Genomic DNA, 20,015 nt, shown 5'->3' on the forward strand with positions numbered 1-20,015 from the left:
AGTAACTTTGGAAATTTGTTACTTAGTTTTCTCTTTTCTGTGCCTTTGTACCACTTCAAATATCCCTTCTTTGCTCTATCCTGAGAGACCCAGGTGATGGGGTAGAAATCAAGGTGGGAGGGATTTCCAGGACGAAGATCAAGAAAAAGGAAAGAGACCTGGGAATTCCCTGGCGGTCCGGCGGTTAGGACTTGGTGCTTTCCTCTTACATTAGGAACGTGTGGGTGGAGACGTTTGGAGCAGTGATCGTGCCCAGTGAGTCAGAGAGAGACAGAAGAGGGAGGAGGCGGGCTCCCGGGAGAGGAGGTGGGGGTGGGGGCTGGGGGGAGGGGTAAGGGCTTCCCTGAGGTCGTGTCCTTGTTGGTCCGATGGTGTCTGCTGTCACTAGTCACATGGGATAATAAAACTACCTGTCTTTTAGGGCTGTGGTTTTGAGTAAGTAAGACAAGCCTGGGGAGCAGCCCGCAGAGTGGCCGCTAACCTTTACCGGCCAGTTACCATCCTCTTCACGGAGGACCTTCCTCGTCCTTCTTCAGCTTCCTGCTCATCTCCGACTGAGCTCACCCTCATTCTTCTGAATCCCTTTATCTGCTCTCATTACTATCTTTGTTCTTCCATGTCGTTATTCATCGTATCCAAAGCACTTTCATATCTGACTTCACATCCTGCCTGCCAGGAAGCAGGGGGGCAGCGCTGACCCTCGCTGGTTAGCTAGCTGCCTGCCACGTGCACCATGCTCCAGGTTCCCGTACAAGTTTCAGGAATTTTGTGTCTTCTCCATTGAAGAGGAAGGGTAGCGGGGGGGTGGGTGGGGTCTTGGTCTGGTGCTAGGAGAGAGGGGGTCCCATCCTCCATAGGGCCCTGGTGTTCTAATCCTGTACCACACCGGGAGCGTGGTACGGGGGTGGGAGGAACTCTGAACTTCCATCCTGACCCTCTCTCCCCACTTGCCTGTGAGGCTGTAGTTCAGCATCTGAAGCTCAGGACTACACATTTTAAACATTTTTTACAGTTTTGGATAAAGGTTGAAAAAAAGGGAAAAAGGAACCAAACTTAATTACAATGGTTACCTAAGCAGGGGGTTGGTGGGCACGGGACAGGGTGTAGGGTGGGCTGGGAAATGGACTTTTCTGGAGGCACCCTGTTTGGTAGTTTTAACCTTGGAATCTTGAGTTTTAAATAGTTATAAAATTAAATTAAATTTAAAGGATTTTTAAAATCCCTAAAACTTCAGTTAACTTACAATGTAAAAACACAGTAAAATGATTGAACAATCATACACTGAGTTGGTAGCACAAACACAGAGAGAAGAGTTTTTCCTTAAACACAGTATTTTTACTATCATACCTAGCGAGGTTTAATCCTAAGGACAAGAAGAACGGATGTGTGTGTGTGTGTGTAATTACTATAATATGTTACTATATATACATAAATAATTGTGTTTATGTCAGATTAGCATGATTTCAGCATAGGAACATAGAGATCCAAATATAAAATTTAAAAAGCTAAGTAAAAAGAAGAACCTGCTGTATAAAAAAATAAAATAAAATTGAAAAATTCAAAAAAAAAAAAAAGCTAAGTAAAAGCCCTGTATTTGTAGATTTGAATTGGAAATATCAGTATAATTTATAAAATATTTTTCTCTTTCTAAAAGCACATATTGGGACTTCCCTGGTGGTCCAGTGGTTGAGACTCCATGCTTCCAGTGCAGGGGGTGGGCGTTCCATCCCTGATCAGGGAACTAGGATCCCGCACACTGTGCTGCGTGGCCAAAAAAAAAGCAGGTATTTCCTCGCTTTGTGCACTCAGGTGTAGAAGCAACAGTAACCCCATAGCAATGAACACCCTTATATCCAGACAGTGGTCTCTCAATGTTATTTCCCACTAATAGGAACCAGGGCTCCTTGGAGAAGTGGCTGATTCCAGATCTGGGGCGAGGATACACAAGATGAACCTGGGTTATCTTTTTAGGCCAGCAAACAAGAAATCTACCTAAGTCTACTGGGGTCATGCCCAGAAGACACAGGGACCGTCTTTTTTTTTTCTTAGTTTTTGAATTTTATTTATTTTTTTATACAGAAGATTCTCACTAGTCATCAAGTTTATACACATGAGTGTATACATGTCAACCCCAATCACCCAATTCAGCACACCACCATCCCCACCCCACCGTGGCTTTCCTCCCTTGGTGTCCATACATTTGTTCTCTACAACTGTGTCTCAACTTCTGCCCTGCAAACCGGTTCATCTGTACCATTTTTCTAGGTTCCACATACATGGGTTAATATATGATATTTGCTTTTCTCTTTCTGACTTACTTCACTCTGTATGACAGTCTCTAGATCCATCCATGTCTCGGCAAATGACTCAATTTCGTTCCTTTTTATGGCTGAGTAATATTCCATTGTATATATGCACCACATCTTCTTTAACCATTCATCTGTCAATGGGCATTTAGGTTGCATGACCTGGCTATTGTAAATAGTGCTGCAATGAACATTGGGGTGCATGTGTCTTTTTGAATTATGGTTTTCTCTGGGTATATGCCCAGTAGTGGGATTGCTGGATCATACGGTAATTCTATTTTTAGTTTTTTAAGGAACCTTCATACTGTTCTCCATTGTATCAATTTACATTCCTACCAACAGTGCAAGAGGGTACCCTTTTCTCCACATCCTCTCTAGGATTTGTTGTTTGTAGATTTTCTGATGATGCCCATTCTAACTGGTGTGAGGTGATACCTCATTGTAATTTTGATTTGCATTTCTCTAATAATTAGTGATGTTGAGCAGCTTTTCATGTGCTCCTTGGCCATCTGTATGTCTTCTTTGGAGAAATGTCTATTTAGGTCTTCTGCCCATTTTTGGATTGGGTTGTTTGTTTCTTTAATATTGAGCTGCATGAGCTGTTTATATATTTTGGAAATTAATCCTTTGTCCGTTGATTCGTTTGCAAATATTTTCTCCCATTCTGAGGGTTGTCTTGTTTATGGTTTCCTTTGCTGTGCAAAAGCTTTTAAGTTTCATTAGGTCTCACTTGTTTATTTTTATTTTCATTACTCTAGGAGGTGGATCAAAAAAGATCTTGCTGTGATTTATGTCAAAGAGTGTTCTTCCTATGTTTTCCTCTAAGAGTTTTATAGTGTCTGGTCTTATATTTAGGTCTTGAATCCATTTTGAGTTTATTTTTGTGTATGGTGTTAGGGAGTGTTCTAATTTCATTCTTTTATATGTAGCTGTCCAGTTTTCCCAGCACCACTTATTGAAGAGACTGTCTTTTCTCCATTGTATATCCTTGCCTCCTTTGTCATAGATTAGTTGACCATAGGTGCGTGGGTTTATCTCTGGGCTTCTATCTTGTTCCATTGATCTATGATTCTGTTTTTGTGCCAGTACCATATTGTCTTGATTACTGTAGCTTTGTAGTATAGTCTGAAGTCAGGGAGTCTGATTCCTCCAGCTCCATTTTTTTCTCTCAAGACTACTTTGGCTATCTGGGGTCTTTTGTGTCTCCATACAAATTTTAAGATTTTTTGTTCTAGTTCCATAAAAAATGCCATTGGTAATTTGTAGGGATTGCATTGAATCTATAGATTGCTTTGGGTATTATAGTCATTTTCACATTATTGATTCTTCCAATCCAAGAACATGGTATATCTCTCCATCTATTTGTATCATCTTTAATTTCTTTCATCAGTGTCTTATAGTTTTCTGCATACAGGTCTTTTTTCTCCCTAGGTAGGTTTATTCCTAGGTATTTTATTCTTTTTGTTGCAATGGTAAATGGGAGTGTTTCCTTAATTTCTCTTTCAGATTTTTCATCATCAGTGTATAGGAATGCAAGAGATTTCTGTGCATTAATTTTGTATCCTGCAACTTTACCAAATTCATTGATTAGCTCTAGTAGTTTTCTGGTGGCATCTTTAGGATTCTCTATGTATAGTATCATGTCATCTGCAAACAGTGACAGTTGTACTTCTTCTTTTCTGATTTGGATTCCTTTTATTTCTTTTTCTTCTCTGATTGCTGTGGCTAAAACTTCCAAAACTATGTTGAATAATAGTGGTGAGAGTGGACATCCTTGTCTTTTTCCTGATCTTAGAGGAAATGCTTTCAGTTTTTCACCATTGAAAATGATGTTTGCTGTGGGTTTGTCATATATGGCCTTTATTAGGTTGAGGTAGGTTCCCTCTATGCCCACTTTTCTGGAGAGTTTTTATCATAAATGAGTGTTGAATTTTGTCAAAAGCTTTTTCTGCATCTACTGAGATGATCATATGGTTTTTATTCTTCAATTTGTTAATATGGTGTATCACATTGATTGATTTGCATATATTGAACAGGGATCGTCTTGAAGCGGCTCCTGAGACAACTTAAGCATCAAAAAGAATAATATCAGAAAAAGAAGAATAGCTGCAATGGATTGAAACACAGCAAATATATAGAAAGACATGAACTCATAATGGTGCTAAAAAAAAGGAAGGAAAACTCATTGGCCAGGACTTCCCTGATGGCACAGTGGTTAAGAATGGTTAAGAATCTGCCTGCCAATGCAGGGGACACGGGTTCGATCTCTGGTCTGGGAAGATCCCACATGCTGTGGAACAACTAAGCCCGTGCACCACAAATACTGAGCCTGCGCTCTAGAGCCCACGTGCCACAATTACTGAAGCCCACGCGCCTAGAGCCTGTGCTCTCCAACAAGAGAAGCCACCGCAATGAGAAGCCCGTGCACCGCAACAAAGAGTAGCTCCTGCTCGCCACAACTAGAGAAAGCCCACGTGCAGCAATGAAGACCCAACACAGCCAAAAATAAATTAAAATAATAATAATAATAATAAAAAAATAAAACTCATTGGCCAAATTTGGAGGTTGCCAGGGAAACCACTTATTATTCTGTAAATCGGCAAATAGAGGGGGAGACTCAAGCATTTGTCCTGCTTTTCCTGTCCAAATTGTATTTCAAAGTACAGTAGCCTCATAGTTGGTTGTTTTTGTTTCCTATGGCTGCTATAGCAAATGACCACAAACTGCATGGCTTAAAAGAACAGAAATGTATTTTTTCATAGTTCTGGAAGCTATAAATCTGAAATCAAGGTGTGGACAGGGCCACGCTCCCCGCAAAGCCTCCAGGAGAGAATCCTTCCTGCCTCTTCCAGCTCCTGGTGGCTTCAGGTGTCCCTTGGCTTGTGGCTGCATCCCTCCAGCCTCTGCCTCCGTCTTCACCTCACCTCCTCCTCGTCTCTGTGTCTGTGTCCCTCTGTCTTTCTCTTATTACACTTGTCACTGGATTTAGGGTCCATCTCAATAATCCAGGACAATCTCATCTCAAAACCCTTCACTTCATTATATCCGTGAAGATCCTTTTTTCCAATAAGTTCACGTCTACAGTTTCTAGATGGATGTATCTTTTTGGGGGCCGCCATCCAACCCACTGCACGCGGTGAAAGGAAGCTCTTCCTGGATCCAACAGCTCTGAAAGCACTTGGACGATACTTGCAAAATGTGCATATCCTATGACCCAGAAACCCCACTCCTAGGGGTTTACGTTAGAGAAACCTGCGTATATGCATGAGAAACAAAAGTGTTCGCAGCAGCAGTACTTGTAATTGAAAAATAGGGGAAATATTTTGAACAGGATCACGTAAAATAACATACTGGGCAGCAGTAAAGAATGAATGAACCAGAACTACACCTACCAACATGGTAGAAAGTCACAAGCAACAAAATAAGTAGCAGGAAAAATATAGTGTTGTATTATTTATAAAAGCTGAACAATAACAAGGGAATTATATACCTACATAATTTTAAGGTGTATTTAAAAATACACAGTAAAGGTGATTCATAAGAAAAACTCCAAATTCAGAATGTTACTGAATGCACAGTGAGGCCAAACAAACCGAAATGTCAGAGTTTGGAGCAGAGAAAGATTTGTTGCAGGGCCATGCAAGGAGAATGGGGGGCTCGTGCCCCCAAGACCCTGAACTCCCCAAAGGGTTTCAGCAAAGCATTTTAAAAGGCAAGGTGAGGGAGGGGCATTGTTGGTCGTTGCAGACTTCTTGGTGTTGGAATCCTTTGTTCTTGCAGCTGTCCACGTGGGTCAGGTCATGATGTTCCTGTAAACCTCCAACAAGAAAAGTGTTATTCTCTGTTCTGCAACTTTTTATCTGTGTATGAATGGAAAAGTGTTACACCCTTAAAGGTCAGAGCCTTGAGAATAGGCTATCCTATATACTTCAGGCTATAGGCAACATTCTTAAACGGAAGCAAAAGTACTAGAATACAAAGGTTAAAGTAAAAGAAACAGATTTAATATGGAGTCAGATTTGTTCTTCCCTATTACAAGAGTAGTGGTTGCATCCAGCATGGGGAGGGAGGGGTGGGAAGAAAGAGCCCTCAGTTGTGTCTGTAATGACATTGCTTAAAATGGGTGGTGGATACATGGCTGGTCATTACTCTTCGTTAATTACTATTTATTCCTTTTAAAATATGGAATCACTTTCCTACTCAAAACCCTCTAATGGTTTCCCATTACACTTTGAATCAATTCCAAAGCCCTAATTTTGGTCTACATAATTTGGCTCTTGGCTACTTCCTGGACATCTTCTGTTACCACTTTCCCTTTTGCTCACTGAGCTCTGGCCATACCAGACATACCAAATACGGTCCAGCCTCAGGGCCTTTGCATATGCTATACTCCCTGCATTGAATGCAGGGCATAGGCTCTTACTCTTTCTTGATATGCTTCTCTACTCACATCTCCACAAAAGCCACCAGACCAGCTTTTGTTTTAACCTAGAGATTGACAATGAGCTTGAGATGACCCTGGCTCTCTTATGAAGCACTGCAGTGGGCTGCTTCTTCACCCTCCTGAACTATGATACCAGGGTTGGGCCCATTGCTGTGTCGTCATTTAGGGCAGGCGCATCTGTGGATGGGGGAAGAGGTTGTAAAATGACTCTGGACAAGATGTGTCATGTAGAAGGGGGGGGCACTGTCATTGCGGGTAGAATCGTGGTGGTCTCCAGGGTCCTCTCCAATGAATCCCTGGGCTGGATGAGCCACGTGCTCTCTGCAGCCTCCCTGGGCCACCAGCGGATTGAGACATTGCTCTGGGGAGACACACAACTCCAAGTACAAGGTGTGAGGCTGGTGGAGGCTTTGGGATGAGCTAGGCAGGAGTCAGACTCAGCATTGACCCAGCTTCTAGGGACATTTTAATTACATAAAATTAAAACCCACTCACATTTATGTTGTGCTTCAAAAGTTACCCAAAGTTCCCACAGACCTTATTGAAAGGCTGAAAATGAAAGTTTCTAATCATCAATTGCTATTTTTATAACTTTTATAGAAACTATAAATACTACTGTTTAATCGTATTATTACTTACTGTTAATTTATGATGCTAACTTTTCACTATTACAAACGACACAGAGTAGGAATTTGGATGAATTTAGTTTAAAAACTAAAAAAAAACCAACTAAGACAACAAAATTCCCCCAAACACCAAACACCCAAGGAAAAAAAACACCCAAGGAAAAAAATAAAATGGCTTTAGGTGGTATTAATCTGGGGCTAATGTTATTTCTCTAGATTGTCACTGTGAACACTTTTTAAACTAAATTGCTGTCAACTTTGTTTTCCAAAAGTTTTCTCCTGGGAGCCGCTGAGGATGGAGAACACATCCTCTCCCGGTGAAAGCAGAAAGAATCTGCTTTTTAAACAGCCTTAAAAACAGCTGCTGGTTGTCAGTGGGAAGAAAGTCACCTGGCCGACTGCCCCCGTCAAGGGCAAGGCTGGGTCCCCCGGGAGCAGAAGCTGGGAAGACCACCCCCCTTAGCGGGCCCTGGGATTTCAGAATTCCCAAACTGGTTTCTGTGAGTTCGTGGTTCTCGAGAAAAGTTTTGAGAAACAAAATATCCCTTAGAAACGGCCCCTTAGCTGTTCCATGGTGTTCTCAGCTGATGTTCCTCTCTCACCAGTGCCAGAAATTTCCCCAAAGGCCTTCTGTGTTAGTGCCATTTTGTGAAAAACTAACTAAAGCAAAGGTGTTTGTGGAGGACGGATTAGAAGGCTGAGCGGAAGGGCTGCGTTTGCAGGGAAGCTGCTGCCCTCCAGTGGCCACTCTGAGGATGGCGAGGTCCGTGCCCAGGAGACCTTGGCTATCCCGTCCACCCCTCCCGTCTTTCTTATTGGTAAACTGGTATACACAGGACCCCTAAAGGTCTCCTGTAAGTTACAGGCATGTCAGGGACAAACAACACAATGCATGTTCCTGGACTACCATCCTTTCTCACACAATAAGACGTGGGATTGCTCTGGGCTATGGTCCCTCTTGCCCCTATGTCCTGCTTTTAGAATTTCAAAGCACCGTCACCCTGGATGATAGAAACCCAACCGTTCCCATCTACCCTCTTGTCACCTGGGGGGCCACCTCCCCTGCCCCCACTGAATGGACAAGGCTGGCCACTCAGATGCCCCCTCTCAGGCCTGAGTTAGCGACTTGAGGCCCAGCTCACATGAGGCCGTGCAGAGGGGCCCAGGACTGGCACCTGGTAACCCCACACCTCACATAAGTGGACGTTGGAGGAGCAGACACCCTGCCCTCCCAGGGACAGCTGTGTCCAGAGAGAAGGAGGCAGGTGCTGGAGAGCAGCAGAGAAGGACCTCCAGGCCTCAGAGAGGGGGGTCAGCGTGGCTGAGGTGGGGGGTGATGATGACCTGCTGGTGACCACTGGTATGGGCTGTACTTCCTGCCCTTGGAAATCCCGCCACCCGCCTCCCCCCCCCACCCCCGCCCCAGGTCTTGACTGAGCAAGCATGATTGCATTTTTGTTCTCCACAAACACACAATCCCCAACTAAGACACAACACGTCTTATTTTGTTGGAGCCTCTGAAGCAACCAGGGATGCTGGAGGGCCTGGCTTATCTCCAGTTGAAGAAACTGGGACAAGAGAGTGTGCTCTGACACACAGCATCTTAGTAGGGAAGCGCGAACTCGAAGTCCTGGGCTGCAACCACTTTCTCGTTGACCCGTTCGACTACTGGAACTGACTTAGGGAACAAATCAGGAAGAGGCATGGTGTTCATTTTCCGGGGTGCAGCTCAGCAGCCTCAGCTCCACCAAGGAATACCCCTAGGCTGAGTTTTAGGGTGTCAGGACCCCAGCATCTCCCAGAAACATGGTAAATGTCCCGTTGGCTCCTGCTCCAGAGTTCCCCACCCCACTGCTGGTAGCATAACAGGCTCCTGGGGGTGGGAGCTGAGAGAGAGAGAGGCCCCCCACTGCTCCAGGGTGGGCTGCTCAAGCACTGGCCCCTCTTTCGGGGGGACGCGGGAGAAACCTGCTGATCACATCTTTCTTAGAGGAGACACACGTGGGCAAACAGAGCCATCATTAGGCCCTGGATCAAAAATACCAGATGGGACCACTAGCCTTTGTCAAGGATGAAAGAACCCACCATCCATGGAAGGGTCCCTTGAGGCAGTGCCCCCTCCTCACGTACAACAAGGAGGGCGTCATATGTGCTTCTCACTCTGTCACCGCCTCTCCACCTGGTGAGCTCCACTTCACCCTTCAGGATGCAGTATTTGTACCCACGAGATAGGGCACCCATATCACGCACGTTTAAGAGCAAGGAACAGAGGTGAGGGGGTTAAGCCATTTGCTCCAGGTGCCTCGGGTACCAGATGGCAGAGCAAGATCTAGAGCCAGGCCTCCTGTTCCTTAGGTTAGTTTTTTTCTACTCATTTCCCACTTGAGGAGAACCACAGGGCTTCTGTCAGAAGTTTATACCATCAGAGATTAAAAATCCTTTATCGTCAACATGCTTCTCTTTGAATCCCCAAATGTGCTATCGAGCACTTGAAAGGTGGCTGGTGCAAATTGAGATGTCCTGGGATTTCACTGACTGAGCATAAAAAATGTCAAAATATCTCAGTAATAATTATTTTTATGTTGGTTACATGTTGAAATAATGTTTTAGATATGTTGGATTAAACCTAGAATATCATTAAGACTGAAAAAAAAAAACCCACAAGCTTCTCTTTGAAAATGAAAACACTACGGGGAGTTCAAAGATTAGGCTGTTACCAGTTATTTAAATCTTAGTGTGAATTAAATGGCATAGCTCAAGCCCAGTAAATATTTGCAAGGTGAAGGACTGTGATACTTTTCCTTTGGGTTTAGAATGGTGTTTTGTTTTGTTTTGTTTTGTTTTGTGGTTCGCAGGCCTCTCACTGCTGTGGCCTCTCTCGTTGCAGAGCACAGGCTCCGGACGCGCAGGCTCAGCGGCCATGGCTCACGGGCCCAGCCGCTCCACGGCATGTGGGATCTTCCTGGACCGGGCACGAACCCGCGTCCCCTGCATCGGCAGGCAGACTCCCAACCACTGCGCCACCAGGAAGCCCCAGAATGGTGTTTTCTTCTTTTTTTCTTTTAAAGAGGTTCATAGAATGCATTTTCTAAAAATTAATTAATTAATTTACTTATGGCTGTGTTGGGTCTCCGTTTATGTGCGAGGGCTTTCTCTAGTTGTGGCAAGCGGGGGCCACTCTTCATCGCGGTGCGCGGGCCTCTCACTATCGCGGCCTCTCTTGTTGCGGAGCACGGGCTCCAGACGCGCAGGCTCAGTAATTGTGGCTCACGAGCCCAGTTGCTCCGCGGCATGTGGGATCCTCCCAGACCAGGGCTCGAACCCGTGTCCCCTGCATTGACAGGCGGACTCTCAACCACTGCGCCACCAGGGAAGCCCCAGAATGGTGGTTTTGATGAGGATGAAGAGGTGGGAGTAATTTGGAGTGTCACAGGCTGCTGGAGGGCTAGGATTGACTGCGTGAGGGCCTGAGGTTGTTGGCTTGAGGGTTCATGGATACAGTGATGAAAGAGGGTCTGGAAGGTGAGAAGGCGCTGGAAACTATTTTCTCTGTGGTGACCCGTGGTCTGTCGTCCAAGCCAAGGGTTTAAAGGGCTTCAGAACTGAGCCAAAGGAACCTCCACCTGAGCCTGGTGGGCCGTGAGGCCACCGTACTGAGCCTCATCTCCTTACTGGGCTCTGGATCTGAATCTAGGAACCTCTGGGGCCACAGAAGAAGGTTTGCTAGGGCATCAGTGGGGCTGTTCCTGGAAGGATGGTGGTGGTAGGGGAGGTACAAAGTGAAATGGATATGAAGACACAGCCAAGGTCAGACAGCTCAGGGGCCAAGCTCTGTGGGCAGAGGCAGGACTGTCTGTGGCTGAGGGGGCATGGCCTGGGACCTCTGAGAACCCTGAGTGCATGGATAAACCTGTGGATCCCACCCTCCATCACAGGAGGAAGGAACCACACCTGGGATTTTGAGCACCTATATGGGCCTCAGGGGGTCTGTGGGCATTGTTAGTAAAATAAAATTAGGATGCAAGTCTTCCAAATGTGTATATAAAAATAAGCAAAGTTAATCAATATAGCAAAAGAATGGAAATTGGAAAAAGAAAATAGCAAGAACATATAAGAAGCAAAACATAAAATAAGATGCCAAAGAGCAAAACGTTGATTATAACAAATATAAATGGATTAAACTCTGATATTCAAGGGCAAAGACTCAGATTAGATCAAAGAACAAAAAAATCTAGAGCATGTCTAAAACATAAGACACAGAGAGGCTAAAAATACAGGGGTGAGTGCTTACATACCAGGCAAATGCAAACAGAAAGCAAGTCTTGGTTGCTTGAATGTAGAATTCAAGATTAAAAAGTATGAAATATAAGTTGAAAGAGTAGCTATAGCGTATATTTGAGATGTGGTGGTGTAATCAAGTTGGTGTTTCAACAGCACTGGCTGAGGGTGCCAGGAATACCCATTCCTGACCCAGAGCCCCCTTCCTTAGAGGTCTCTGTGAGGAGCAGCTAATTCTCTTCTTCCTCCCCAACACTCAGTCCACGCGCTTTGGGTGGGGTGGTCAGTCACGTGCTCCATCCTTGTTGGCCACAAGGGTTGTTTTCAGGGATACAGGGTTCCAAGTGGCCCAATCAAAGCCAATCCCAGAATTTGGGGGAACTCAACCACAACATGCACAAAACTAAACTCAGGGTTTTCCTCCACAAAACCCAGTATCCTTCTTGTGACCCCAAACTCTAAATGGTAGCACAATGCACCCAATGAACGATGTAAAACAAAACCAAAACAAAACAGCAAACCTTTTAAACATCTCCCTCTTCCTCACCCACCATCCAATCCACTCCTAAGTCCCATTGATCTTATCTCCTAAATACCTCTTAACTCTCTCCGGTTACCTCTATTTTCCATTGACCCCTTTCAAGTCCATCATCCCTTCCCTGGGCTACTAAAGCAGCCTCCTCGTTAGTCTCCTTATTTCCACACTTGGTTGCTCAATTCCAATCCAGCTGCTGTCAAAACAACCTTTCTAAAGTGGAACGCTGACAGGGTCCAAGGGTGAGACTTGAGTGAGGGCCTTGTGTTAGGTTAGGATCATCGGGAAGGCTTGTTAAAACACAGATTCCTGGGCTCCACTCCAGAGTTTCTGATTCAGGGGGTCTGGGGGTGGGGGCTAGAATCCGTATTTGTAACAGGCTCCCAGGTCATGCTGACGTAGCACTTGAGAATTGCTAGTGTCGCTTACCTAGTTTACCAGAAGTCTGCACTGGGGTGTGGGTCTGAATCTCCAGTGACCTGTGAAGAATTTCTCTGACTTGCTTTGTTCCTTAAGAAGCTATTTCATTCAGGACTTTTGTTTTCAGAGACAGAAAACCCAAATCAAGCAGGTTTCAGGAACAAAGGAAATCTATTGGTTCACTGAACTGAAAAATTCAGGTGAAGCACAAAAAAATTCAGGCTCGGTGGGATTCCAGCTCACACCATGTCGTCAGAACTAAGTTCATCCTCCCTCAGCCCTGCCCTCCTCCCTCTGGCCTTGTTCTCACGAAAGTGGTCCCTCAAAGTGGGCGCCAGAAGCTCCAGGATTCTGTCCTCTGGGCTCGGCAACCAAGATGGAGAAGTTCCCAAGATGGAGAACTGGAACAGGGACCCCTATCTAAAGTGGGACCCTGGGGAGAATACCTTCAGCAAAAGGGAGAGCAGGACACAAGTCCACCCAATAAAGGGAGACAGCATCCAGGTCTCAGATCTAGGCGGAGGGTGAGAAGGTGGGCCTTGAGCAAATATTCATAAACACCAGCTGGCCCTTCCCTGGCTTCAGGGTTCAAATTCATATTATCTGTTTGTTAAAAGGACTCAAAAATAAAAACAATAGAAAAGCACATACACCCAGCTAAACCAAAAAAAAAAAAACCAACTAGAAACTTCAATGGCCCCTCCTGGTGCCTGACAGGAGCACACACAGAAATGTTTTGGGGACAATTGCAGATATTTGAACATGGCAGAAATATTAAATGATATGAAGGGCTTACTGATATTTGAAAAATTTTTATGTGAAATAAAAGTATTTAATAAAAATATGACTTTATTTTTAAAAGATCCATAATGAGGTATTTAGGGATGAAATTCATGATGTCTGTAATTTACTTTAAAATATATCCACAAAGAAGGAGGAGAGGAAATATGGCAAATTTGTAAGTGTTTTTTTTTAAAAAGTCATTACTGGGACGTATCTAGGAGTTTGAGGAGACTGGAGCCTTTCGAGACCTGAGAATGAGGACTAAGGGATTGTGACAGGCAGAGCGGGGAATAAGCACTGGAGTCTGGGACTCTCTTACTTGCTCACATTCTGTGCCCTCACAGGGAAGCAAAGACTCTAATTGCCAAGTCAGGAGAATCAGCAGGAGCCCTGAACCCTGTCCACTCCTGTTTCCAACCTTGGCCAATGGTGTTGACCCGTCCCTCTCAGAAACCAAAGCACACAGATCCTCCCCCAGCTGGTGACCTAAGCACAGGGCCAGGGCACCAGCACCCACCAGTCTGTGCACGTACAGACTGCCAGCAAGAAAAGTCTTTCAGCTCAAGCCCTGGACCACTCTGAAGCTCCCATCAGGATGACGGGAATGATGGTGAAAATGTTCTTGATCAGCAGGGCTCCCTTTCTGGAGCAAGGGCATGACCTAGGGTCAGACTCTGGGGACAGAAGGTGGTTGAGATGGGGGTATCTCTCTTTTTTATAAATATATATTATTTATTTATTTATGTAATGGCCGCACAGGGTCTTAGTTGCAGCATGCAGACTCTTAGTTGCGGCGTGCACGCGGGATCTAGCTCCCCGACCAGGGATCGAACCTGGGCCCCCTGCATTGTAAGTGTGGAGTCTTACCCACTGGACCACCAGGGAAGTCCCAGAGATGGTGGTATCTAACTTTGACATAAAAACGCAACAAACTGAATGACAAGGGGGAATGTAATGGGTGAGCATCCTTACGGAGATGCCGGGAAGGTGTCTATGACAGGACAATGGATGGGACAAACACAAAAGTGAGGACCATGGGGCCCACCTGCAATGAGGAAGGTTTGGGATCAATGTAGGAGGAGTGTTTTATGGCATAAAGCTGCTGACACCAGTTGCTAACATGAATACGCACGCACTTCATGCCGGCCGCTCTGCAAAGTGCTTTCAACATTGGCTTAGTTCGGGTTCCCCAGAAGCAGAGCCTAAGTCAAGGGCAAGGAGTTCATTTGGAAAGTGGAAGAAAACACTGCAAGGGAGTGGAGAAATGATCCTGGAAAGAGCAAGGAGCCCATGAAGGGTGTGTTCTGGGGCCAGCTACCAACAGGCATCTGTTGCTTTAATCCCAGAAGGGACATGAGGAAACATGTAGAACACACTCAGATGGACCTGGCGGGGGCTGTGGAAACCGGAGCATCTACACACAACCTCCATCAGCCAGCGGTGCAGGGCACCCACCACCCAGCTCTTCGGACTCACCTGGGCTCAGAAAAGTGCCTTCAGGTGAAGAGAAGGAAGGCAGACATGGACATAGAGTGTTAGCCAGAGCACGCGGAGGGTGTCTGCCCCCCACACGTTGACACATACAATCCTCTAGACAATCCTACAAGGCAGGTGCGAATACTATTATTATCCCCATTTTTCTGATGGGAAAATGAGACAGAGAAGTTAAGTAACTCACCCGAGTGCAGAGCCCGGAAGTCTGTCTCCAGAGTCCATGCTGGAATGGGCTGTCTTTGGAGGTAGTGAACTGCCTGTCAATGGAGGCATTCAAGAAGAGGTCCGATAACAACTGCAGGGATGTTGAACGAGGGATTCCTACTGGGGACAGGGACTAAGAGACAGCTAAGGCCCCTTTCAGTGTTGAAATCCAAGATCTTATCAAGAGGCAGGGGGAGTACCTGAAAATCTGGTCCAGACAGACAACCTAGGAGGCTCTGATGCCAGAAGATGGGGGTGGGTGGGTGGGGGCCTAGAAGAAATCTCTGCTAAGTGGGTTTTCTAGTGGTCACCTGGCTCCACATCTTGAGGAGAACCCTGGGGAACTGCTGGAGCCCAAACCTTGCTAGCCGTGCAAACAGCCAGCTCTTCCTGATGACCAGGAGCGTGTTCGCCTCAGGCAACCTCCGATCCCACTAGCACAAGGATGGATCCACCCACCTCCTGGGCTCAGGGTCCTCATGTGTAAAATGATGGAGGTGATGGGACCCATCTCTGGTTCCTCTACCACCGAAGTTCTGTGATTCTGGATTCAGACAAGGAGGTGGGGGCCAAGCTTCTAGAACAGTCCAGGCACTCTTGGTGTAGCTGAGAACAGCACAGTGTGAATCACAGAAAAGCCTGGATTATGGCATAATTGCAAAATAGTGAATGTTTCCTTCATTCAAGTATACAACGAATGGCAAATTAATTGTTAACCAAGTATCTATGAGAAGAGGTCCTATGAGTCCTGCTTTATACAGAATTAATTTTCAATTGCCAATATTTTCTTTGTTTTTTGTTTGTTTTTGTTTGTTTGTTTGGCTGAGCCTTGCCATTTGTGGGATCTTAGTTCCCTGACCAGGGATTGAACCCCGGCTCTCGGCAATGAGAGCTCGGGGTCCTAACCACTGGACCACCAGGGAGTTCCCCAGTATTTTCTTTTATGCATGAAAACTGAACTGGTATGGTTCTTTAAGAGCTAGTTTTCTTTAGAGGACTTCCCACTCCTCCCTACAAACTGCCGGCCATGGCACATCAAGTCCAAGCGTAACTGCGAATTCCCAAGAGTGAGATCTGGCCATACGGGATTCTGTGCGACCTCGCCCTGAGAACTTGGCTCACTCCCTTCCTTCCCAGGAACCTTGATCTGGACATCCCTCCTTATCTGCAGAACCACCTCTTGGCAGCAACTGGGCTTACGTGTAAAGATTAGTGAGTCTGTATAAACCAAGCAAAGTACAAGAACTATTCTTCATTCTCAAACAAGACACAAGTCAAGGGCACATGGACTGACTCGGTCTGAACCCCAAAGCTCAGAACAACACGGATGAGGCTGCACGGGGAGAGGCTGCAGCTGTTACAACTTGGAGCCATGGGTCACCTGACCTCGAATCAAACCCAGTCAACAAGCATTTATTGAACACCTGCTAGAAGTGCTGAGTATGGTCAAGACTTTGCTCTCAAAGGCTGATCCATCTCCACGGGGTGGACAACAGAGGGGCTGCTGTTCCCATGCAGCTGACAAGGGGAAGAAATCCCAAGGAATTCAAGGACTTGCTTTAGGGTCAGGATGTCTATGGCAAAGTGGACTTTAGACCTCCTGCTTTTCAAGGTCGCACAACTCCCCACCACGTGCACAATCTCCAAGAGACAGCATGGTTTACTAATGTGAATTTTGAAAATGTTTTTATTAGCCATTTTATTTCTTATTTAAAATGCACAATCTGATGTTTTGACATCTGTACACATCCATGATATTATCCCCACAGTGAAGATAGTGAACATTTCCATCATTCCAAGATTACTCCCAAGCAACCACTGATCTGTTTTCTGTCGCTATAGATTAGTTTGCATTTCCTACAATTTTACATAAGTGAAATAATATAGGATATACTTTTTTGTCTGGCTTCTTTCATTCAGCAGAATTACTTTGAGATTCATGCATACTGTAGCATGTGTCAACAGTCATATCTTTTTATTGCTGCATAGTATTCGACTGTATGGATATACCACAGTTTGTTTATCCATTCACCTAGGGATGCACTTTGATACTGTGTCCAGTTTGGGGCCATTACAAATAAACCTACTATGCACATTTGTGTACAAGCCTTTGTATGGACATACGGACATAGGCTTTAATTTCTTTGGGTAAATACCTAGGAGGGAATGCTGGATCGTATGGTAGATGTATGTTTAACTTTGGAAGAGACTGGCAAACTGTCTTTGAAAGTAGCTGTACCATTTGCATTCCTAACAGCCGTGTACCAGCAAGAGTTTCTCCACATCCCTGTCAATACTTGATGTAGTTGGTCTTTTTAATTTTAGGCATTCTAAGAGGTAGGTAGAGGTATCTCATTGTGGTTTTAATTTGCATTTCCCTAATTACTAATAATTTAAGCATCTTTTCATGTGCTCACTTACCATCACATGCCTTCTTTGGGGAAGTGTTTATTCAAATCTTCTGCCCATTTAAAAACTGGAGTCGTTTGTTTTCTTATTATTCAGTTTTGAGAGTTCTTTATACATTATACTTCTAGATACAAGTCTTTCTCAGAGATATGATTTGCAAATACTTTGTGCCAGTCCATGGCTTGTCTCTTCATTTTCATAACAGTGCCTTACAAATAGCAGAAATTCTTAATTTTGTCCAATTATTATAAATTTGTCCAATTTATCAACATTTTCTTGTATGGATTGTGCTTTGTTGTTTTGTGCAACTCAAGCTCACAAATATTTATCTCTTATGTTCTATTCTAGAAGTTTAATTTAGTTTCATTTAGGCTTATCATCCATTTTGAGTTCATTTTTATATATGATGTGAAGTATGGATAAAAGTTCTTCTTCTTCTTCTTCTGCTTTTTTGTAGTTGCACCAGAACATTTGTTAGAAATACTATCCTGTCACCATTCAATTGCTGTGGTCAAAAATCAGTTGTCTATATCTAAATCCGTTTTGATTACTGTAGCTTTATAATAATTTTGACATCAGGTAATATGAGTCCTCCAACTTCATCTTTCTCAAAGTTGTTTTGGTAATTCTAGCTTCTTTGCATTTCCACATAAACTGTAGAATCAGCTTGTCAATTTCTATGCCCCCCCAAGACGTCCTGCTGGGATTTTGATTGGAATTGTGTTGAATCTATAGATCAAGTTGGGGAGGATTAAGCCAACCTTGCATTCCTAAAATAAATCCCACCTGGACAGGATATATTATTGTCCTTATAACACTTTATTATATTCTATTTAAAGTTGGTTAATAATTTTCCTATCTATGCTTATGAGGGTGTTGGTCTGTAGTTTTCTGTCTCTAGTTTGGTTTTGGTATCAGAGTAATGATAGTTTCTAAAGTGATTTAAGAAGTATTCCTTCCTCTTAATTTTCTGGAAGAGTTTGTGTCACATTGGTATGATTTCTTCCTTAAATGTTTGGTAGAATTCACCAGTAAGTCCATCTGGGCCTGGAGTTTCCTTTGTGGGGAGGTTTTTAACCATGAGTTCAATTTCTTTAGTTGACGGAGGACTATACAGGTTATCTATTTCTTATTGTGTGGCCTTTGGCACTTAGTATCTTTTGAGGAGCTTGTCTATTTCATCTAAGTTGCCAAATTATTGGCATAAAACTGTTCATAATATTCCCTTCTTATCCCATCACCTTGCTGTATTCTATTGGGTAGAAGCGAGTCACGTTTATCCAGGCTCAGACTATACGTCCACTCCTACCAATGACAAATGCACCAGACCACCTTCTATTTTACTCCAGAGGCAGCTAATGTGTTTGGATGACCCTGGGCTCACTCGGCCAACATTGTGGTGGGTGTCTCCTTTATTGTTTTGCTCTTGCAACCACCAACTGGGCCCATCACCATGAGACCTGGGCTTCCACTTCAGGACAGGCTTATCTGTGGCTCATGGGAAAGGCTGGTGGAGAAGACCTCTAGATGCGGTATGTGATCTAGGAGGGAGGAATCATCATTCTGGGGGAGAATCCTGGTGAGCTCCTGGAATTCCTGTATGAAACACCCAGGATGGATGAGCCACAGGGCCTGCTGGGGCCACATCTTGAACCTCCTGAAGATTCAGTCACTGCCACAGGGCATTGGACACATCCTTGTAAAGAGAACGAGGCCTGCGGGGGGTTGCATTCTGGGATGAGTGTGCTGGGGGGCTCGGCTAACAGATAGGTTATAACAGTAATCATAAAAATAACCCCTGACATTTGTAAAACGCTTCTTAACTTACCCAGCGTTTCCACCTGGTTTATATGAGGCAAGAATGATGAGCCTTAACTCAGGGATGCAGAAACTGAAGCTAAACAAGATTAACTTACTTGACAAAGGACCAGAATAGGCAAAAATGTTGGGGCCCCAAAAAAGATCTTAAGATGGTTTTAAACGATTTCTGTAAATTTTTTGACATGCCTCTGTTCAAAAGTTGCAGTCTGATTCCACCCACCCTCAGTGTGGGCTGGAATTAGTGACTAGTTTCTAAAGAACAGAATGTGGCAGAACTGATGCTATCTATGTGATGTTCAAAGCTAGGGGTGTGAGTGTGTACACCATTTTGTTTCTCTCTCTCCTTCCCCCACACGCAGGAATCCAGCTACCAAGGTATGAGGAAGCCCAGATCATGCGTCAGTTTCAGCCAGCATCAACCATCAGAAATGCGAGTGAACAACTCCTGCAATTTGTACACGCTGACCAGGATTAGCCCTGCAACCTACAGCTACAGAGAGAGAGGAAGCCACCCCAGGAAGGCGATGGGATCCAGAGCCTTGGTTTCTAGTTCTTCGATTCTCTGACACTTTGATCAGGATTCAGCCTCCATATCAAATGCTGAACTTGAAAATTTTTACTTTAAAAAAGTGTGTGCAGCCACCATTTGAGTTTTGATGCTGATGTAGAATTGGAGAATCTATTCTTGCCAATCA

The 20,015-nt window shown here is 44.6% G+C and overlaps 1 non-coding gene across 1 annotated transcript; it reads right to left on the reverse strand.

The window, feature by feature from the left end:
• Positions 1-14,204: 14,204 nt before the first annotated feature.
• TRNAV-UAC (transfer RNA valine (anticodon UAC)) lies at positions 14,205-14,277 on the reverse strand. The gene has a single exon. It is a non-coding gene; the product is annotated as a tRNA-Val (tRNA).
• Between the last annotated feature and the right edge of the window lie 5,738 nt (positions 14,278-20,015).

This window comes from Delphinus delphis, chromosome 1 (assembly GCF_949987515.2).
Source record: "Delphinus delphis chromosome 1, mDelDel1.2, whole genome shotgun sequence".
Taxonomy (NCBI): domain Eukaryota; kingdom Metazoa; phylum Chordata; class Mammalia; order Artiodactyla; family Delphinidae; genus Delphinus; species Delphinus delphis.